This window comes from Xenopus laevis, chromosome 6S (genome assembly GCF_017654675.1).
Source record: "Xenopus laevis strain J_2021 chromosome 6S, Xenopus_laevis_v10.1, whole genome shotgun sequence".
NCBI lineage: Eukaryota > Metazoa > Chordata > Amphibia > Anura > Pipidae > Xenopus > Xenopus laevis.
The window spans coordinates 90,085,253-90,108,086 of NC_054382.1; the positions used below are offsets into that span (position 1 = coordinate 90,085,253).

General features: G+C 40.5%; 1 protein-coding gene across 19 annotated transcripts in view; it reads left to right on the top strand.

Annotated features, from left to right (window-relative positions):
- Nucleotides 1–22,834, top strand: part of LOC108695247 (receptor-type tyrosine-protein phosphatase mu) — a 474,538-nt gene that overhangs the window by 101,541 nt on the left and 350,163 nt on the right. The window lies entirely within an intron of this gene.

A 22,834-nucleotide genomic window follows, 5' to 3' on the forward strand; every position in this document is an offset into this window, starting at 1 on the left:
ACCAGAGACTACCTTGGTAAATCAAGAGGCGGAGCTGGGTGGAGGTGATGGGTGATAAGGAGCTTTGTTGTGGAATTGATGTCAAACATAGAGAAAGTGATCAAACGTAATTGTGTGCTTGACAGCACTTCTGCAAGCTCGGGGTGCAGTTAGGTCCGGTGCCTAGGGTGCGGCAGTGCTCCGCCAATGAGACAAGTTGACAAACTTGCCTCAGGTGGCAGCTCCCCCCCTGCCAGGGGCAGCAAAAATGCTGCTTCTTGTAACTTTAAGAGCCGAATTTCTATTTTTAAACCTGGAAATTCAACTCTTATAGTGCAGAGAGCACAATTGCGCTCTCTGCACTAGCGACGTGGACCAGAAACACCCTCCGGCACTGAATAGGTGAGTGCCATGGGGAAAGGGGGGGCTGCTAGGGTGGCACCTAAATTTAACTCTGTTAGGCAGTTGGAGTTCATAAAACCTAGACCAAGTTCCAAATACTTTTTTGTTCAATTTTGGGAACTTCCCATAATAATAATAACTCCATATTTTATTTTATGTCCACTCCTGTTTTCTCCATGATCATCTGGATAACATCTTCCTTACCAATCTTATTCTGAGGATTTAGGTTTCTGGTCTTTGTTCATCATCATATCTTAAATATTAGTCTGTCATTCCTTGCAGTCAATAGATAATAATAGGGTGTAATGTCATAGTGATAATAATAGATACATCAATCTAATTAGAACAGATTTCATTTCACATCGACACTTAATCCTCACAATTTGACATCTTTAATGAAGCAAATTAATGTTGACGGAGATATTGATACGGATGTATCGGAAGGAGGTACGTAAAAGCCTTGCTACATTTCCAAATGGAAAATAAGCTGCCACGCAAATGATTTTCTCCATGCTGCCAGTATGTAATTAATCATAAGGCAAACTCTGTCAGCTGCACCTTTAGAAGTGTTTAATCTGTTTAATGGGTAATGGTGGCATTAAGCGGTACCATATTAATCTCCCAAAAGTGTTTTTCTGTTTGTTTAATGCTAATTTGTAGTTTTTGTAATTTGTATTCAGATGGTTATGAGCATTGCAATAGGTTCACCAGAGCATGAAGGTGCTGAAATTTTGGATTCATTTAACTAAAAAATATAGAACACAGACACTGTTTCCTAAAGGCATGAAAACAGCCTCTTAAAAACAATCCCTTCTTTTGTCATACTATATATAATACAGGTATGGGATTTGTTATTGTTTCATTTGTTAAACAGGTGATGTCTCACCAGATGCACCAAATCCAGCATTAAAGCATTTACCTTTACGTTAAATTTTAGTATGTTATAGAATGGCCAGTGCTAAGCTACTTTTCAACTGCCCATCATTTTTTCTTTTTTACTGTTTTTAAATTATTAGCCTTATTCTTCAGACTCTTTTCAGCTTTCAAATGGGGGTCGTGGACCCCATCTAAAAAACAAAGGTTCTGTAAGGCTACAAACGTATTGCTATTGCTACTCTTTAATACTCATGTTTGTATTTGGGCCCTCTTCTGTTCATATTCCAGTCTCCTATTCAAATCAATGTATGGTTGATGTGGTAATTTGAACCCTCTCAACTATACTGCTGAAAGTGCAAATTGGAGAGCAGCGGAATAAAAAGTTACATAAGTAAAACAAAAACACAAATAAAAAATAAAAACCAATTGCCTGAGAATATCATTCATACTAAAGATTACTTTAAAGGTGAACAACCCCTTTAACCAATTTATTTATTTCACTAGATTTGGGTCCAACCAGATCCTTAATGGGGAGGGTTGCTTTTAAATACATTTTAGTTTGTAATTTATGGATCCATTCTAAGCAACTTAATCAATTAACCTTTTTTTTATTAATTATTAGCTTTTTTTTAACTATTCCCAGCCTGCTATTGAAAATACAGGTATAGGATCCGTTATCCGTAAACCCATTATCCAGGCTCAAAATTACAGAAAGGCTGTCTCCCATAGATGCCATTTTATCCAAATAATCTCAACTTTTAAAAATGATTTCCTTTGTCATAAAACAGTACCTTGTACTTGATCCAAACTACGATATAATGAATCCTTATTGGAAGCAAAAGCTAGCCTTTTAGGCTAGTGTTGTAATGTCTTATAACCAAATCCACGTCTGCTATAATCATATGTTATTACATACAAATATGGTATCAGTTTGGGCTCTTATACAGGGCATTAGGTTCACTATTTCCCTGAGTGTCCTTTCATACTTTTTAGCACAAGGGAATGCAGGAGTAAACACAGCCCCTTCTTTTCAAGGAGTTTTTCTGAATTTGGATCAACCATACCTTAAATCTACTAAAAATCATTCCAAAAACATACATGCAAGTTAATCTGATAAAACTGACCATAGTGTGTGTAAAGCTAAATGAGACCTTAACTTGTAACCTCCAGTGGACCAGGCACTGATAAATACTTTCTGTAAAGTGATGTGTAAATAAATAAATAAAAATAATTAAATAAACCAAATAGGAATAGTTATGCTACCATAACAATCCTAGTTTTTTTTAGGATCAAGTAGAAGGTACTGTTTTATTATTACAGAAAAGATTATTCTAAAACAACTGAATTATTTTTGTAAATATGGACTCTGTCTGCCCATAATTTGGAGCTTTCTGGATCCCACGCCTGTATTGGAAAAAAATAATTAAATGTAAATTCTATTTATTCAATTTTTTTCTGTATGAGCAGGAGCACACTGTCTTATTTGTGTGCCTTGTCTGTTGCATTATTTGAGAACCCATCTTTGTTATAATAATATTGTAAAGCCGCAAAGTGACACAAGTAGTGCAGCCCACATTAATAACTAAATCTGGAGCTGAATATGGCACAGTAATTTCTTTTTTGCATATTTCAGTGGATAGAATTATTTTTTTTAAAAAAACTGAAATGTGGAATTAAATAATTTAGATCCAGTCAATCATGCTGCTATTACCAAAGTAAACAGACATTGATCTGTCACTCACATGTCAAGGATGATGCTGGAGCCACACAGAACTTTCATTATTAATCTTCTTGCTTGTTTTAGAACAGTGTTAATCCAATTTTCTCCTTTCGCGCCTGTTTTCTGTTCTCTTGCAGACAAGGTAAAAAAAAATAAAAAAGACAAAAGTGAAATATTTGCTCAGTCTAGTTAAAGGGCTAGTTCACCTTTCAGTATCATCTAGCAAGTGGTATTCTTAGATGATCTGCAGTTGGTCTTCTTTTATTTTTATGTTGCATCTATCTCATTCTTGTATTACGGCCCTCTTGCTCTTTCTTTGCAAAAGTTTCCTGATGCAAGAAACCAAAGACAATTAAAAAAAAATAGATATTTTGCAAAAAGTCTTAAACTTAACTCTTGCATTCAAATGCTATGAGTAACAGCCGTAGCCATTTACAACTGAAGGTATGTGTGACTTCCTTACCTGTTGTGTCCTCCACAGAATATAAAATAATAGGGAAAATGTTTCGGAATTCCTAATAACAAAGTATGGTTCATCTACAGTACTGAAACTAGATCCAGCAGGTCCCTACCAATTGTCCCTGTATCACGACTGCTCTCACCACCACCATCAGGTCCCATGGGTGGGGGGAGGGGCGAGCCCAGGTGCTATTGTACCCCGGCAGTTCCCCACTGATCATCTAGATATCTCATCAGTAATGTCTAGTCTTTTACCAGTAATATGTCTGACAATATGGGGCTGATTTGCTACTGATTCTATTTTTTTTTTTGCTCCCAATTGAACTTTTTAGCACATAAAATTGTTTATTTCATGAGTTACTCAAAACCACAAAAATGTATTAAGTGTAAAAACCATGAAAAAACTCTAATACAAAACTTCTCCATCTAAAAGCTGGTGGGGTCATATAGAAGACAACGGGAGCTGTCCCTTATTTATCAAGCCCTTGATTTATCAAGGGTCGAAGTGAAAAATCGAATTTCAAATTCTAATTTTCGAGTTTTTTTTATTGGCAAAAATTAGACTAGGGAATTGAATTCAATTCAAGTTTTTTAAAAAATTGTAATTTGATTTTCAAAATGTATCTTACACCGACTATTCACCACCTAAAACCTGCCAAATTGCTGTTTTAGTCAATGGAAGATGTCCTGGGATCAATTTGGAGTTGTTTTCAGCTTTCCTGACATTCAAGTATTTTTCAGGTCAATCCTATTCACCCGAGTTTGGAAAATTCGATCTTTTTTTAATAAATTTCAATCGGTCGAATTTCAAGTTCATGGGAGTTTATGAGAGTTTTTAAAGACTCACATGAACTCGAAAATTTGACCTTTGATAAATGTGCCACCCCATGTTTAAATTTATAACAGTTACAGAGTCAGCAACCCCCCCCCCCAGAGTTGCTTTAGAAAGGCATAAGAAGGTGAAAAATGAAACTTTATACTTCAATATTAGAAAAAGGGTCACCATATTTCTAGTGAACTATCTCAAACCAACTGAACTGGAAACAATTTTGGAAGGTGAACAACTTTTTTAAATATCACCTACACATTTGGTGGAGTTAGACTTCTCTCCGAGTATGACCCAATCAAATGTTTCTGACTTTCTGCTGGCCATTTTCCATATCTGTTATTGTGTGTTGCTGTGTATGGATTCGTTTGTGATGCACACGTCTATGGATTTCAATGACATTATTAAATCAGGTTCTTTGAGTTCTTTGTAGATGATCACTGGTTCCATAATGTTAGCCAAGAGTTTGTTTACCAGTTTTGTATTACCGTATATACCCGAGTATAAACCGAGTTTTTCAGCATCCAAAATGTGCTGGAAAAGTCTACCTCGGCTTATACTCGGGTCAGTGGTACTCAACCCGAGTAGCTGAGATTGCAGTCACTTTTAATCATTCCTATACCAACAGTTCACTTGGGGAGAGACTGCGATATCCCACAATGCCCTCTGTTGGTTATATGAAAGAATAACAGTGACTGCAATATCACACAGCGCCATCTGTTGGTTATATGAAAGAATAACAGTGACTGCAATATCACACAGCACCCTCTGTTGGTTATATGAAAGAATTACAGTGACTGCAATATCACACAGCACCCTCTGTTGGTTATATGAAAGAATTACAGTGCGCCCTCTGTTGGTTATATGAAAGAATAATAGTGACTGCAAAATCACACAGCACCCTCTGTTGGTTGTATGAAAGAATAACAGTGCGCCCTCTGTTGGTTGTATGAAAGAATAACAGTGACTGCAATATCACACAGCGCCCTCTGTTGGTTATATGAAAGAATAACAGTGCGCCCTCTGTTGGTTATATGAAAGAATAACAGTGAATGCAATATCACACAGCACCCTCTGTTGGTTATATGAAAGAATAACAGTGACTGCAATATCACACAGCGCCCTCTGTTGGTTATATGAAAGATTAACAGTGACTGCAATATCACACAGCGCCCTCTGTTGGTTATATGAAAGAATAACAGTGACTGCAGTATCACACAGCGCCCTCTATTGGTTATACGAACGATTAACAGTGATGGCAATATCAAACAGCACCCTCTGCACATGGTAGTGGGACAGTGGGACAATGCACACAGTAATCCATTTGGCAATTCTCTGTCACCATCAACTTTGCAAAGAAGTCCGGTTGATCGCTGGGGGGGTCGCTTTGGCAGAATGTGCGCTGCTGGGAGACAGGGCTGTAGTTGTGTCTAGGCTTATACTAGAGTCAATAAGTTTTCCCAGTTTTCGTAGGTAAAATTAGGTACCTCGGCTTATACTCGGGTCGGCTTATACTCGAGTATATACGGTAACCTGATTACAGAAAGTAATGTGAAGAGCAATGATTCAAAGGTACATTTTTAACTTTTCATTGATATTTACTTTAGTGGTAAATTGAAAACATTTTCCGCATTTGGTTTGCCATTTAAGTGTTTTTTACCATTTAGATAAATGCTTTCTTCTTTCAATTTTTCAATTGAAGACTACTTTAATGATGACTTTGTGATCTGCAGTAAGCGTGTCCCGCAATTATATTGTATTAGATAGAATTTTATTAAATGTGTTTGCCTTTTCATTGTAATCTGTAAAAGTTGTATAAACATTAGGTATTTACTTTTGTGTAGAAAAATAACCAGCATCACCATGATGGTACAGATATTCTGACAATACTGGTATTATATATAAGTGAATTTTTATTTGTTATGTCTGGAACCTAGAGGTTGCTATTAAATTGGTCTTGCATTACTTGGTTCATAATGCTTAAAATAATAGAGATGGTTCAACTGTATGGGGCCTCATCATTATTTTGTATTTTTCCATTTGGCCCATAAAACTCTAATAGTCTCCCTTGCTCAAAGTCGACGTGGCATTTTAGTGGCAGACTTATAGGGAAATTTACTGTATTTATATGCAGATTTTATTTTCCTTGAATCAGGCATAGCAAACTACAATGTATGTTTGTATTCAGAAGTAAATGTTGTGTAGCATACTCTGCCTTTCTCTTTGAGCCCTAAAGCCACACTACCATTATTCCCTATGAGTTCTGAAGTGTTGTACAATTAATACTATTTTTATAATACTGTAATTAATACTATCCCAATTTCCTGTTGATCTTTTTAGACCCCACTCTTAATAGACAGCATGTCTTTGCAGTTTCCTATACAGTTCAAAGATCCCCAGATACCAGTATGAGACCTGTTATCCAGAATGCTTAGGACCTGGGGTTTTCCAGATAAGATCATTTGGATCTCCATACCTTAAAGGAGAACCAAACCCTTTATATTAAAATCCCATACCCCCTACCCTACACAGACCCCATCCCTACTCCCCCCCCGCCTATGTGTTACCCTCGGTAAATGCCCCTAACTCTTTACTTACCCCTCGCTGCAGATTCAGCGCATTGGAGTTCACGGGCGCCATCTTCTTCTCTTTGGTAATCTTCGTGTCTTCTTCCGGTGCTTCGGCAATTTCCGTGACTTTCGGCATATACGTAGTTGTTAAAAAATTGTCAGACTGCTCAAACCGCACATGCACCGATATGGCACTTACATCACGAAGATTACCAAAGAGAAGAAGATGGCGCCCGTGATCTCCAATGTGATGAATCTGCAATAAGGGGTGAGTAAAGAGTTAGGGACATTTACCGAGGGTAACACCTAGGCTGGGGGAGGGAGCAGGGAGGAGGTCTATGTAGGGTAGGGGGTAGGGAATTTCAATATAAAGGGGTTGGTTCTCCTTTAAGTCTACTAAAATGTATTTAAGCATAAAAGATCAAGTACCAGGTACTGTTTTTATTGCAAAGAAAAAAGGCAATCATTTTTGAAACTTTTAATTATTTGATGAAAATGGAGTCTATGGGAGATGGCCATCCAGTAATTTAGAGCTTTCTGAATAACAGATCCCATAGCTGTGCTTGATCTGTTTCATTTAAAGCCTTTCAACATACAATATTTGTATCTATGAAGAATGCAAGTAGCACATGAGCAGTATAGAAGCTCATGCTCAATGGTAAAGGAAATTGTTCCTATTTTGAGATGGAAACAAAGGTGGTATTTTTGAGCCACAAACCAAAGTATAATTTATTTATGGCAGGCTAGACATTCTTTTGTGTCACTTCACTGCCAATTCATTGCAGGATCTTAGATCAGTTGGTGCAATTTCACACTGACCGGTATCTTCCCATTTCCTTTCTTTCCTAGTGAGCCTTTATTGTTAGGCAAGAAAACTGTACTTGTCCTTTTTTCTGACTTATATATGACATCGACAGCACCACAAGGCAAATAATAATATCACATTCTCTCTCTGTATAATTTACCAGATATTATTGCTTTACCTAAATAACATGCTTTCTTACAGAAAACAATTTTGTACCATTTATATAAGACAGACACACAATGCTTCTCAGAAAGCCTGCAGGCACAAAGCTTTATAACTACCAATATATGTTTACAAATATGGAAAATATACAGTTTTACTAGAAAATTAATGCCATTAGCATGCTATCTTTGTCCTTGGGAAATAAAAAGTATTTTCTCTGACTGAAGCTAAATGCATTAGCTGTACTAGCTAAAAGAATGTATTGCACAAAACTTCAAGCATAACATTTGTGTCCAGAAGTTTAAATGTGTTTGCTTGCGTAAATGACACATTAAAGTGCAGTCGTTCCCTACTGTCTGCGCACTGCTGAATATCTTATTTTATAGATAGCCTAATAACATAGAAATATCTTAACATTAAACTTTAATATTGGGCTCATTTAAAGTTAGCATTTATGTTTATTTCTAAGGTTTTCAAAAGGGACATTTCTAATTTATAGCAGCTATTTCTGTGTTCAGCAGAATGTCATCTGCAGTTTTCGGAATCGAGATGATTCAGTTTATTATAGTGTTATGGAAGATAGTAGATAGCCTGAAAAGTTTAAACCAGAGATGGTCAACCTGCAGCCTTTCAGATGTTATTGGACTATAGCTCCCTGCATCATTCAACAGCAGGAGGCCTGATAATCATATTGCTCCCCAGTTGTCGACACAACTTGATGATATTCTCAGCTGGGGGCATAAACTTTGCCTATGGATTGCATCGAGAAGCTTATAGTATGAGCAAGTACATACTATATCCCTAATTAAAATATCTGAGAATATTCGACTTTGTAGATAAAAGCAGTGATTTTCCTTATTTCCTGCTGCTTAAGAAAATGGAACATAATTGATTGGTGACTGTTCTCATATATTGTTTTGCTAGTCTCAGGCAGCACAATTACTATTCATTTTGACTTCACTACCCGTGTCTAGGCATACAAACATTTCATTGAGGGATGAAAGCCCTTTTAGTTTGTGAAGGCCTTTAAGCTTTACACTCTGAAACAAAACCACACTGGGGTACTCACACAAATTAATGTTAATTTGATATATCAGAGCTACAGATACAATATGTTCTTGTTTGCACTCCTATGTTCCTGTGTTTTAGGAAAGGAAGCTATTGCTGGAAGGTTGTGACATGCACATCCTTACCAGATGGGACAACTTACTATATGTTACTCTCTCTCTCTCTCTCTCTCTCTCTCTCTCTCTCTCTCTCTCTCTCTATATATATATATATACACATATATACACTATATATTTATATATATATTTATATATATATTATATATATATATATATATATATATATATATATACACACACACATATATACACTATATATTTATATATATATATATATATATATTTATATATATATATATCTCATGGAGGAGCACGCCCTTTGTTTAGCAACTTGCCCAAGTGCTGGTAAATTAGATAAATAAAGTAACATAGTACCGCACTTGGAATTGGGGATACTTGTGAAAAAAAAATCTAAATTTATTGTATAAATCCAACATTTCGAACACCAAGGGGCCGATTCACTAACTTCGAGTGAAGGATTCGAAGTAAAAAAACTTTGAATTTAAAAGTATTTTTTGGGCTACTTCGACCATCGAATGGGCTACTTCGACCTTCGACTACGACTTCGAATCGAAAGATTTGAACTAAAAATCGTTTGACTATTCGACCATTCGATAGTCGAAGTACTGTCTCTTTAAAAAAAACTTCGACCCCCTAGTTCGGCAGCTAAAAGCTACCGAAGTCAATGTTAGCCTATGGGGAAGGTCCAGATAGGCTTTACTAAGTTTTTTTGATCGAACGATATTCCTTCGATCGTTGGATTTAAATCCTTCGAATCGTTTGATTCGAAGGATTTAATCGTTCGATCGTTCGATAATAAACATCGTCTGATTTGTTCCTTTACTACTTTATTTAATCTGATTGGCTAGCTGTAGGTCAAAAGATTGCGATGTACAATTGTTAGTCAGAAACAAGGCTTAAACCTGCATGTCTATGGGCAGATTTAATGGCAACGTACAGTATAACATTAAAGCATTAATGTGTACACTATGCAGCATCACTCAGAAAGTCTATAGACAAAAAGCCAGAGGGCAAGATATGCATCTGGTTAGAATTTGAAATCCCTTAATTTCACTGAAAATTACATTCCATGGGGAAAAAAAAAAATTTAAGTTAAAACTGAGACAAAAAGAAAAAGTGCTTAATGATTGGAATTGGCAGGACTGAAAACAATGGCTTAAAATGTATGCTTATACAAATGGGCTTTAAGTGTATTATTAAACTGCATACAGTTGTATGTCTGTATAGTTAGCTTGAAAACATGAAGCTTGCGCTTAACTTTGGTTATGCAACTCAATCCCTCCTGCCCCGTGCCTCCCTGGTGGTTGTGGGCGGTGGTGGCCATAATGAGTAACGATAATGCAATTAAGATTTCAATCAATTCTACATGAGTTTTAACAGCAGGCAATTATGCTGCTTAACAGCTGTTAAGTGAGTGTAATTGCATGCTGCAGATCACAGTTTATCAGATTATTACACACAGTGGTGAACTGTTATGTATAGAAAATAAACAAAATAACAAAAGATATTTTACTACATGCATGGTAAAACAAACACTTGAAGCAGAACAAAATCATTTTTTCCAATTTCAAGGCATTACGTAGCTTGTATCTCTTCCAGCCCCCTCAGCCTGTGCAGATAGAGAATTGCTTGAGGCAGAGCTGTGGTTTTGCTCCTGTATAGAGTAGGAAGTTTCTTATGGTTATGGTGACACTAAAAGTGTTTAATTACTTTGTTCACAACAAAAGTGTCAGCACAAAAAACATACTTACTAAATTTATTGAACAGGCATCTAAATCTCTGGCTGTCAGAGAATGCTGGGAATTCTAGTGCAACACCAGAACAGCAACTGGACAGCCACAGGGTTACTTTTATATTATCATTATTATTATTATAACGTGATTTTTCAAAACAATCGATGATTTATAAATGGATTGGACAAAATACTGGAGCCAGGACAGCAAAGACTTGAAATAACTAAATAGCAGTTAAAAAGGCAGCTACACTGGTGAGTTATATTAGATTGACTGCCAAATAGCAGTATGTGTCAGCTATAAAAGCGATCTGACAATCAGAAAGGACTCATATGTGTGACTTTTCAAAGCCATAGGAGGCAGCTGCAAAGAAGCTAATAGTTGGCATTGAGTAGCAGGTGCATCAGTCACAAAACTGCTAAATTATTTAAATGTGTCAAGAGCAACAGTTAAAGAAACAGGACACATGTCAAGTATAGATGAACTACACTAGCAAAGAATACGGGCAAGTTGAAGCCCACTGAGATGGACATCTAACAGGATAGTTTATAAAATGACTTAATTTTGACTAAACAATTACAACATAATTTAAAGGGCATGTAAAGGCAAAAAAAATAAAATCACATTTTTATGGAAAAATTAAAAAGAAACCTGTCTCCAATATACTTTAATAAAAAATGTGTACCGTTTTTATAAGAAACCTGACTGTATGCAATGAAATTCTCCCTTCATTTACTGCTGTGGATAGGAATTGTCAGATGGTCCCTAACTGCTGAGCAGGGAAACAATCATACTTATGAACAGCAGGGGGATCCCCCACCTTACTTCCCAGCCATGCAGAACTCAAGCAGCTTTGTTTATGACTATCCCTAAGCAGCCCAGACCACAATGAGCATGTGCACAGTCTTAGTCTTGCAAAGATGTTTAACAAAGTTACAAGATGGTGACCCCCTGTAGCCAACTTTGAAAGCATAAATTATTTGTTTGATTAGGCTTGTGTTTATATTTAGTATGCAAAATACAGCATTTCTACCCTTATTCTATTTTAGACTTTACATGCCCTTTAATCAGCAAAACTGTACTTGGCGACTTTTGCAAAGCTGGGATTTCTGCTGCTCATATATAGGGCCAATACACAAAGACACAATTGGTGTAATTAGCACAATCTCTAAACCATAAGCAAAAAAAAAGTAAAATGTTCTGATAAGATATCCTTCACCCATTTTCTTACATTCAGACATTCCTTTATGATATTCCCATATTCCAAGATAATAACGCTCTCATAAACGCTACTAAACACATTCATAATTCATCAATGGGAAGCCTGAAGTAGATTTTCACCTTTTCCATTCTTCAAACATCTGGGGGATTTTCTTCTTAAAGTGGCAGTATTTACTAATCAGCCTTATAGTGTGACATTTATATTATCACTATTCAGTATATTCTGCATTGGTCTCTAAGTTTAGTAACTGATGGCAGCACCGAGCACGTGCAATGATCAGCAGAAAAGAAAATGGGGAACTACTGAGGGGATCTTTGGAGGCACAGATCTTCACTGCTAAAGGGCTGCGATTGCCTTGTGCTGGTAAAGAAGCCAAAAACAGCCCAAAACATAATGTACAACATTTCAGCCATATCCCTTTAGTTAATATTTAGTTCTCCTTTAAGCATTCTAGAATTGCGCTCTATACCAAATGTCAGATTTCCCATCTGGAGCTAGCAAGTTTTTGTTACACACATGCTTTTTTTCATGCGGTTCCTTGAATGGATCTTTTTAGGCATTCCACTGCAAGGAACCATATGAAGAAATGCAAACTTGATGCACCTGTGTTCAATGCTTCCCTGTGGCAGAGTAAGTACAACCTCACTGAAATGTACAAGCAGCATTTCTTTCTGTGTTCCCCTCTGACTGAACACATAAAAGATCCACTGTAGGGGAATGCAAGAAGAGTGCCCTTGTGTAAGAGATCTCAAAGGAAAAACTATTCCCCCAAAATGAATACTTGAGCAACAGATAATTTATATCAAATTAAGCTGAATATTAAAGAAATGTATCAAACTGGAATATAGTAAATATTGCCCTTTTACTTCTCTTGCCTTGAACCACCATTTAGTGATGGTCTGTGTGCTGCCTCAGAGATCACCTGACCAGAAATACTACAACTCTCTGTAACAGGAAGAAGTGTGGAAGCAAAAGACACAACTCTGTCTGTTAATTGGCTCATGTGACCTAACAAGTATGGCTTGTTTGGTATGTTTGTGTGCACCGTGAATCATATGATCCCAGGGGGCAGCCCTTATTTTTTAAATTGCCAATTTTCTATTTGTGATTATCCAATGGCACATACTACTAAAAAAGTATATTTTTATGAAAATGGGTTATTTACAAGGTGCAAGAAATAAAATCCTTTAATATATGGTCCTTATATAGTACTTCATCCCTCTACTTTTACTACAGTGTCTGACATTTCTGTAAAGTGGCTTATTTTTAAAAGGCAACCCAACATTTTACAGTTGTTATGTAACGTCTATTGGCATCGCTGTGTCCTCAGTCTATTAATACTTTTACATTTTACTTGTCTAATACTAAAAACCTTATCGCTATTTATAAATAAATCCATATATTCCACACAGACTGTCCCTTTAATTATTGCAAATGGCATATTTTTAATTTCATGAACTTTCATGATCACTGTACAAACTTGGAACTAAGAATATCTGGAGCTATTTCTTATGAATATATTCTTTTCCAAAAAAGATAAAAACATTCCTTGTTAGAATGGGCTCACAGAAGAAAACATAGAGTGGTTATTGTCAGATGTTCAGTCTGCCCTTTTCAGCTTCATAAATGTCTATTAAGCTTTGGATTTGGATGTCAAGAATTCCAGCTAAGAAAGGAATGTGTTCAGGACTAGTTCATATAACAAAGCAGTAACATTTTCACTCTGCCCTTACTTCATCCTTTATTTTACTGCACATACAGTAATTACATTAAAGAACAAGCTAAACCTCCCATTTTAAAAAGGAAGTATGGACTTAATACTGGAGGACAGGCAATTTTTTTTACTACTGAGACTTCCTGCCCCCAAACCTTGTATGAGTCTGGGTAGCTAGGCAGTGAACCAAGCAAGGGAAGAGCTAGATACTAGTGACTTTTATATGAATTAGTGCACTGTAAATTCTTTACATTTGTATAGGTTATTGGTTGCTTTGTATGTAATTCTGTATGTTCTTTGTATAAACCCATTTACTGTACAGAGGTGCCGAGTAAGTTGGTGATTTTAGTAATAATTATACTAACATGATAGTATCACTTTAAAAACATACCTGACACTAGGTTTACTTGAAAAAAGTAACCAAACTTACCTGTGCTAGGTGCTAAGGCTGCTGTGACACTGGGATTAGAAGCAGTGCAAAGATGCCCATTGTAGGGGGTCATTAATGTTCTAGGGTGCAAAGAATAGACCCAATCTGCCATTATTTTGTACCTTTGTATTGTCTTCAAGTTTAAATAAATTGTCGCAAGTCTCTGGCCAGCATCCCACTGCACTCTGCACCTTGTATTGGATTTTTCAGCAGCCTTAGTTATTAAAGAGATACTGACACTAAAAAACTACTTTTTAAAATATGAATCTACATTAAGGGGGTTATATATCGAGCTCCGAATATCCGAACCTCAAATAATTCGCAAAAAAAAACCTACGAATTATTCAAGATTTATTAAAGTCCGATGGTCTAAAAGCTCTCAAGGTATAAGTCAATGGGGAAGGTCCCAGTGTCTGCCCTGATGTCCAGACCAATATCCGATGATTTGTTGGATGAGGAGTAAAAAAGTCAACTACGAAAAAATCGTTGTTTTTGAGGAAAACAATTCAGAGTTTTAGCCAACCCTATTTTTTTGGGCTTTTTTCTTCATAAAAAGGGTCCACTCATGAATTCAGAGTTGCTCCAAGTTGGATATTAGAAATACTGAGATAAATTCTGACCTTGATAAATAACCTCCTAAAAGTTGCCTATAGGTCATGTTGATCATATATATATATATATATATATATATATATATATATATATATATATATATATATATATATATATATATATATATAGTAAGATATGGGTGTCTAAAGGGCACGATATTGTGTGTATTTCACCAGCATTAAGCTGGTGAAATCAAAACTCCAGGGAAAACTGTGTTGCTGCAGCATGTAATGCTGCTTAATTCTGCACCATCATCAAGCTGGATTAAGGGTCCCTGGAGTGGATGGAAGAGAGCAGGGTGGGCTTCCATCCCTTGCTCCATGTAAGGGGTTTGCAGCTGCCAAGCTAAAGGCAGTTAGAGTTAATTAAGGATAGTTAAAAGGAGGTGTGGAGCAACACCTGAGAGCTGCTGCTGCTTCCTGATAGAGACCTCCTGGAGTGAAGGAGGGTGAGGGGCTACATGTGCTTGTGAGCACCAGGGAACAAGAGTGATTCCCCTGAGCTGGAGAGAGGACCAGAGAAACCACTCCCAGGAGACAAGAGTGTCTCAAGTGTGCCCAGAGAGGATTCTGGGATTTGTGGTCTACTGAAAGCCTTTGAGGGCTAAACTCCCCTGTAAGTAAAGTGAACACCAGTGAGGGTGTGAAGCGGGACTGTTATTGCTATGATGTGATTCCCCATGTGAAGCCGGTGGGCTGAAGAGTTTGTGTTTCTTGCAGATAAAAGCCAGCAAAGCGGCAATTTGAACTCTTTGAGGTGGTCAGTCTCCATTTATGTGCTGAAATCTGTGCCGGGGCCTAGGGTTTCGCTACCAGAAGATAGATAGATATATAGATATATAGATATATATATATAATATATAATTTTCTTTTATTTTTTTTTTTTTACTTTAATAGTCAATCAACTGGGGCCTTTTGTCTAAGCTATGCTGTAGGGGTTTCTCCTCTTTCTTATATCTCTGTCACACCATGTGTACTGTCAGGGAGCCGGGAGCTCCCTCCAGGGAGGTTGTCAGGATCAAGGAGGAAGCCCTCTTGAGGGAACAAGGTCGCGGTGTCCAAAGGGTTAAACGAAGAATAGTCAGGATCAGGCAAGAGTTCACAGGCAGGCAGAATACAACAAGGTCCAAAGTCCAGGCAAAGGGGTCAGGAAACAGATCAGGAACAAGATTTGGCAATAAGGTACACAGGAAACCCAGGATACACTTTAGGGAAGGTAATCCTATACTTGGGCGCCATTCTGGCGTCTAAACAGGCTTTTTATTTGAATTTGGCGCCTTAGTGACGTCATTGACGTCCTTGCGCCGACGTCGGCGCACTGACGTCATCGCGCCGGCGCCGCTTACCCACGTGGCGGCCATGGGCGCCGCCATCTTGGGAGCGACGCCGGCAGGAGAGGACGCGCCGCCCGGAGCTCTTGGACCTGCTCCGGGCGGCGCTCGTGACAGTACCCCCCCCCTCACGGGGGGCCTCCGGACCACCAGGATTTGGCTTCTGGGGAAATTTGGAGTGGAACTCCCTCACCAGACGAGGAGCGTGAACATCACGGTGACCTTCCCAGGAGCATTCTTCAGGGCCAAAGCCCCTCCACTGAATGAGGTACTGAAGAGACCCTCTGGAGATCCTGGAGTCTAGGATTCTCTCCACCTCGTACTCGAGTTGACCCTCCACAGAGATGGCAGGAGGAGGAGATTGACCGCCAGAGAACCGGTTGGTGATGGCGGGTTTCACCAGAGACACGTGGAACACGTTGGGGATTCTCATCTCTGGTGGCAGTTGGAGTCTGACAGCCACAGGGTTGATTATCTCCAAGATGGGAAATGGACCCAAGAATTTTGGACCCAACTTGGGAGATGGTATCTTCAACCGGATATTCCTGGAAGAGAGCCAGACATTATCACCCACCTTGTAGGGAGGAGAGGATCTTCGACGACGATCCGCGAAAGTCTTATGAACAAGAGCGCTCTTCTCTAGGTTCAACTTGGTAGCAGCCCAAATAGCAGACATATGGGCTGCGGAGTCGTCAGCAGCCGGGACATCAGATAGCACAAAGTCTTGGGGAAAAGCTTGAGGATGCAGACCATACACCGACATGAACGGAGACCTCCCTGTAGAGGAATGACAAGCATTATTATGAGCGAATTCCGCCCATGGGAGGAGATCAGACCAGTCATCCTGGCAGAGGGATACGTGGTTCCTCAGGAACTGTTCCAGGGCTTGGTTGACACGTTCAGCTGCCCCATTCGTCTGCGGATGGTATGCAGATGAAAACTGAAGAACAATTCCCAGGTCTTTGCATAGGGAACGCCAGAATTTGGCAGTAAACTGGGTGCCTCTATCGGAGACGATCTCCACCGGGAAACCATGCAGGCGGAAGATGTACTGGATAAATAGCTGGGACAACTCCACCGCAGAGGGCAACTTCTTCAGAGGGATGAAATGGGCCATTTTGGAGAAGCGGTCAATAACAACCCAGATCACAGTATTCCCACCGGAGGGAGGAAGTTCGACAATAAAGTCCATAGAGAGGTGCGTCCATGGACGAGAGGGTATCGGCAAAGGCTGTAACAACCCACTGGGGCGGGAATGGCTAGGCTTAGAAGTGGCGCAGACATTACAAGCAGCCACAAAGTCCTTTACATCCTTGCGGATATCAGGCCACCAGACTAGGCGCCTCAAAAGTTCAAGGGTCTTGGCCGGACCAGGATGTCCAGCTTGCCTGGAGCAGTGGGTTTGTTGCAGGATGGCCAGGCGAAGTTCTGGAGGGACGAAGGCCATGCCAATCGGAGTATCTTGAGGAGCCGAGGACTGCCCAGCCAGAATCTGGTCGGCAAATTGGGGATACAGAGAGGCAATGATCTTGACTTGTGGAATGATTGGTTCCTGTCTCTCAGGGTCACGGTCCACCGGAGTGAAGCTACGAGACAAGGCGTCGGCCTTCAGATTTTTGGAACCTGGGCGATAAGTCAAAACAAAGTTAAATCGGGAAAAGAAAAGGGCCCACCTGGCTTGTCTGGGATTTAGCCTCTTGAGGGACTGTATGAACTCCAGATTTTTGTGATCAGTGAAAATCTGGACAGGAATTTCAGAACCCTCCAGGAGGTGACGCCATTCTTCAAGGGCAAGCTTGACTGCCAGGAGTTCTCGATTTCCGACATCATAGTTCTGCTCTGCGGATGAGAACTTCTTGGAGAAAAACGCACAGGGGTGCAATTTTCCATCAGAGGAGTGTCTCTGAGACAGGATAGCTCCGGCTCCGACTTCAGAAGCATCAACTTCGATGCAGAAGGGTAGTGCAGGATTGGGATGTCGAAGAACAGGAGCAGACGTGAAGGCCTCTTTCAAGGACTGAAAGGCTTCTATGGCAGATGGAGGCCACAGGCTGGGTTTACCCCCTTTTCGGATGAGGGCCAGGATAGGTGCAATGCGGGAAGAGAACCCCCGGATGAACTGTCGATAATAATTAGCAAATCCGATGAATCTCTGGATTGCTTTGGTACTCAGTGGGAGAGGCCACTCCTGGATGGCCGACACTTTCACGGGGTCCATCTCAAATCCCTCTGGAGAGATAATGTATCCTAGGAAGGGGATCTTGGATACCTCGAAAAACACACTTCTCCAACTTGGCGAAGAGAGAGTTCTTCCTCAGACGAGAGAGTACCTCCTTCACCTGGGAGCGATGACTTTCAAGGTCCTTGGAAAAGATCAGGATGTCGTCCAAGTATACGACTACGAACCTTCCTAGGAGATCTCGGAACACATCATTCACAAACTCCTGGAAGACGGCAGGGGCATTGCATAGGCCGAAGGGCATAACGAGATATTCATAGTGCCCATCCCGAGTGTTGAATGCCGTCTTCCATTCGTCACCCTCCCGGATGCGAATGAGGTTGTAGGCCCCCCGGAGATCCAACTTGGAGAAAATCTTTGCCCCTTTCAGCTGGTCAAAGAGCTCGGCAATCAGGGGCAGAGGGTATCTGTTTTTCACGGTGATCTTATTCAGACCCCGATAGTCTATACAAGGCCGAAGGCCTCCGTCCTTCTTCTCCACGAAGAAGAACCCAGCCCCTGCAGGAGAGGTAGAAGGGCGGATAAACCCCCGCTGGAGATTTTCTTGGATGTACTCCTTCATAGCGGTAGTCTCTGCAGGAGAGAGAGGGTAGGTGCGCCCTCTGGGGGGCATAGCTCCAGGCAGGAGTTCAACCGGACAGTCGTAGGAGCGATGTGGGGGAAGGAACTCTGCAGACTTTTTACAAAATACATCGGAAAATCCCTTGTAAGTGGAGGGCAAAGTCTTTAATTCCGCAGAGGAGACATTCACCTTCTCGAGGGGTTTTGGCGGAAGGCAATGTTGCAGGCAAAATGAACTCCAACGAGAGATCTGCCCAGTGGACCAGTCTATGGTGGGGTTATGCAGACGTAACCATGGAAGACCCAATATCACTGGAGTAGAAGGACAGGGGATGATGAAGAATGAAAGTTTTTCTTGATGCAGCGCCCCAACTTGTACAGATAGTTCCGCCGTGAACTTTGTGACGAATTCAAACTCCAGGGGTTTGTCATCTATGGCAGTAATTCGCAGGGGAGAAGACAATGGAAGCAGAGGAATCTTCATGCGTTCGGCAAAAAAGGCATCCATGAAATTGCCATCCGCTCCGGAGTCGAGGAAGGCCCTTTCGAAGATAGACTTACTTGCCAGGTGAATCTGCAAAGGAAGAAGAAGCCTGCGTGAATTTTCTTGATACTTCTCCAGAGAACCTCGAGTGATGCCCCCTACATGAGAAACCTGAGACATACCTCGGGGTACAAAACTCTTGGCTTTGGCAGGACAGGCGTTGGCAAAATGGGAATGCCCACCACAGTATAAACAGAGACCTGCCATACGTCTTCGGAGTCTTTCCTGCTCGGAGAGGCGAGTCTTTCCTACTTGCATGGGTTCCTCCAAGGGAGACGTCGACACATGGGTCACAGGAACAGCGGGTGTTTGCAGAATCGGCCTTTGAAAGCGAGGGGCCAACATGGGAGAAAATCGTCTACTGCGCTCTCTCTCCACCTGGTGCTCTCTGAGACGAGTGTCCACCTTAATGGATAGAGCGATCAACCCTTCCAGGGTGTCAGGAGTCTCTCTGGAGACGAGATCATCTTTGATGCGGATGGATAGGCCTTGGTAGTATACGGCCTTGTAAGCGTCATCACACCAGGAAGTCTCCGCCATCAGTGTTCGGAAGTCTATAGCATACTCATTGACACTGCGGCTTCCTTGCCGGAGCTGCAAGAGACGGGCAGGGGCGTTCGTAACCCGACCTGGAGCATCAAAAACTATACGAAAAGCCTGGAGAAAGTCTTTAACATCAAAAGTCAGCGGGGAATTCTTCTCCCAAAGAGACGTGGCCCACTCTAGTGGCTTGCCTTCCAATCGAGACATCACATACCCCACCTTGGAACGCTCGCTAGGAAACTGTGTGGGTTGGAACTCAAATTGAATTTGGCATTGCGTGGCAAATCCCCTGCAGGCTTGTGGGTCCCCACTGAAACGAGGGGGAGGTGGAATGCGAGGCTCACCTGTCGGGTAGCTTGTGTTCGTGGGGGCTGCCGCCATGGGGGGATCCCCAGTAGGTGGAGCAGTGGAGGACGCAGAAGGCACTTGAGCCAGCAGGACATCGAGTGCTTGCCCAATGCGAACCTGCTGGTTTTCGTAGTCCTCCATGCGGGATGCCAGTCCGCGGAGCGCTCGTCCGACATGAGGTGTGGCTTCCTCAGAAGGATCCATGGCCCAAGTATAATGTCAGGGAGCCGGGAGCTCCCTCCAGGGAGGTTGTCAGGATCAAGGAGGAAGCCCTCTTGAGGGAACAAGGTCGCGGTGTCCAAAGGGTTAAACGAAGAATAGTCAGGATCAGGCAAGAGTTCACAGGCAGGCAGAATACAACAAGGTCCAAAGTCCAGGCAAAGGGGTCAGGAAACAGATCAGGAACAAGATTTGGCAATAAGGTACACAGGAAACCCAGGATACACTTTAGGGAAGGTAATCCTATACTTGGGCGCCATTCTGGCGTCTAAACAGGCTTTTTATTTGAATTTGGCGCCTTAGTGACGTCATTGACGTCCTTGCGCCGACGTCGGCGCACTGACGTCATCGCGCCGGCGCCGCTTACCCACGTGGCGGCCATGGGCGCCGCCATCTTGGGAGCGACGCCGGCAGGAGAGGACGCGCCGCCCGGAGCTCTTGGACCTGCTCCGGGCGGCGCTCGTGACATGTACTCTCTGCAGTACTTACTCTTGCTTTTTCATTCCATGGGTTTCTCAACCACTTATCACTTTCCACCCAGATAGATTCTTCTCCCCCCTGAGTATGTTTCTCTTATTTAAAAGCTAACGTTTTGGATACTGTGCAGTTGCTTTGACCTTGCGTCTTGGGGTTTGCACAGTTCCGCTCACCTATTAAATGTGTATCGAATTGCACTCTCTGGCAATCATTAAACCCTGAGCTTTCTCCCTAGTTACATTTGAACCCACATTTTCAGTCTTAAGTTAACAAATTTGCCTTTTTGAGTTGACTTTGTTACTAAATACAAAAGAGAATATATGTTATTTTTTCAAAGCAGGTATGTTTCAGTCCACATCAGATATACTGAGATCTCTCATAATGATAATATTCTTCTTCTTGCTCAGGGAAGTCTACTTCTAGATTAACCCTGCTATTTCCCAGTGAAACAGGCAGTTAGCACATATGTGTGTGGGTATAGCAGAAGAGGAAAGACATTTACAGGATAATGTACAAAGCTGCAGTTGCTCTTAACCTAGCAACCCATTTTAACCAATAAACAGTTGGCATTTAGGCCTTATTTTATGCCATGGATATTGTTGGTCAGGTTTCTTAAAAGAGAAAAATAAATTAAATTAAAATCCTGATAATGTGTTTCTTCCATCTGCCATCTACATGTGGCTGAAATAATCTTTATTATCAGTGTTCCGCTGAGTTAGAATAGGGAAAGCAAACACTACTTGCCAATGTTTATGTATAAGCTCTATGTTAGTGTCTAAGTCTAGTGTATTTGGAGAAGAAGAGGTGGTATTTTTTTCTGTGGGGCATCACTTGTTCTACCCTAAGTTTATTGTGACAACATTTGAAAGATGTCTTTTGTTTGAAAGAACATTTACAAGCTGTACAATATAATGAAGTCTCCTTTCAGAATTTCCTGTGCAGGGAGAATGAGGATTCATTACTAATTACTTTGCTGCCCCTAACTGTCTTTTAATTCATTGTGAGTCATGACGCCTGGATACGACACATTTATTCCGAGAACCCTGCAAGCTGCTTAATTGAAAGCTGAAAGTGTTGCCGATTTGCTGGAGCAGTCACACCACACTGACACTGGCAATGCTATTCACATCACACATACTAAATCATCATGGGACCGATTCTGGAGCATTTTAGGCTTTCCACTTCTTTATCATAATTGCAGAGTGTCACATTGTTCTGATGGAGATAGATTTAGAACAATTGTTGATTGCGAGTTTTTTATGAAAACAGGGAGAATGAACGACAGAGATAGTGCATTGAAATTCAGTAAAGTACATCACTCATCCATCATCATTTAACAAATGGAAAGGGCTCAGACAAGCTGCCATCCGTCATATCTATTTAACTGCACTCCAGAGTGAATTAAATTGTATTTAACAGCCTTTATCTTTGGCATGTTAGCAAGAAAAATCATATCAGGGAAAACATGTATTCCTGCTAAACTTATTGTTTTCATGTGACTTATTAAAAACTGCAAGCATGACGGAACAGAAAGTGCACTTGTTTTAGCACCTCCAGGTACAGACGGCAAGAAAAACAGAGACAGGATTTAATTGGCTTCATGTCGCTGGCTGTTTCATTAGCTTTTTATTTCCTCCTGTTGCTTTGCTACATCCCATGGACCAGCCAAACAATTTTCTTTAATAATTATTGGAGAAGTTGTATAAAGTATAATTATTGCTTGCTTTTATATTGTTCCTTGGGGTGTTCCTTAAACCATATGATCTTGGAATAAAACAATTTTACCCCTGGGGAACAAATGGCGAAAGGTCCATATTGTACCCCCAAGTGCAAGTTAATCTGTGCCATAGTAAAAATATTAATATTTGCTTCAGTAATATTAAGTTCAATAACAGTGCACAGTGGTAGAATATCT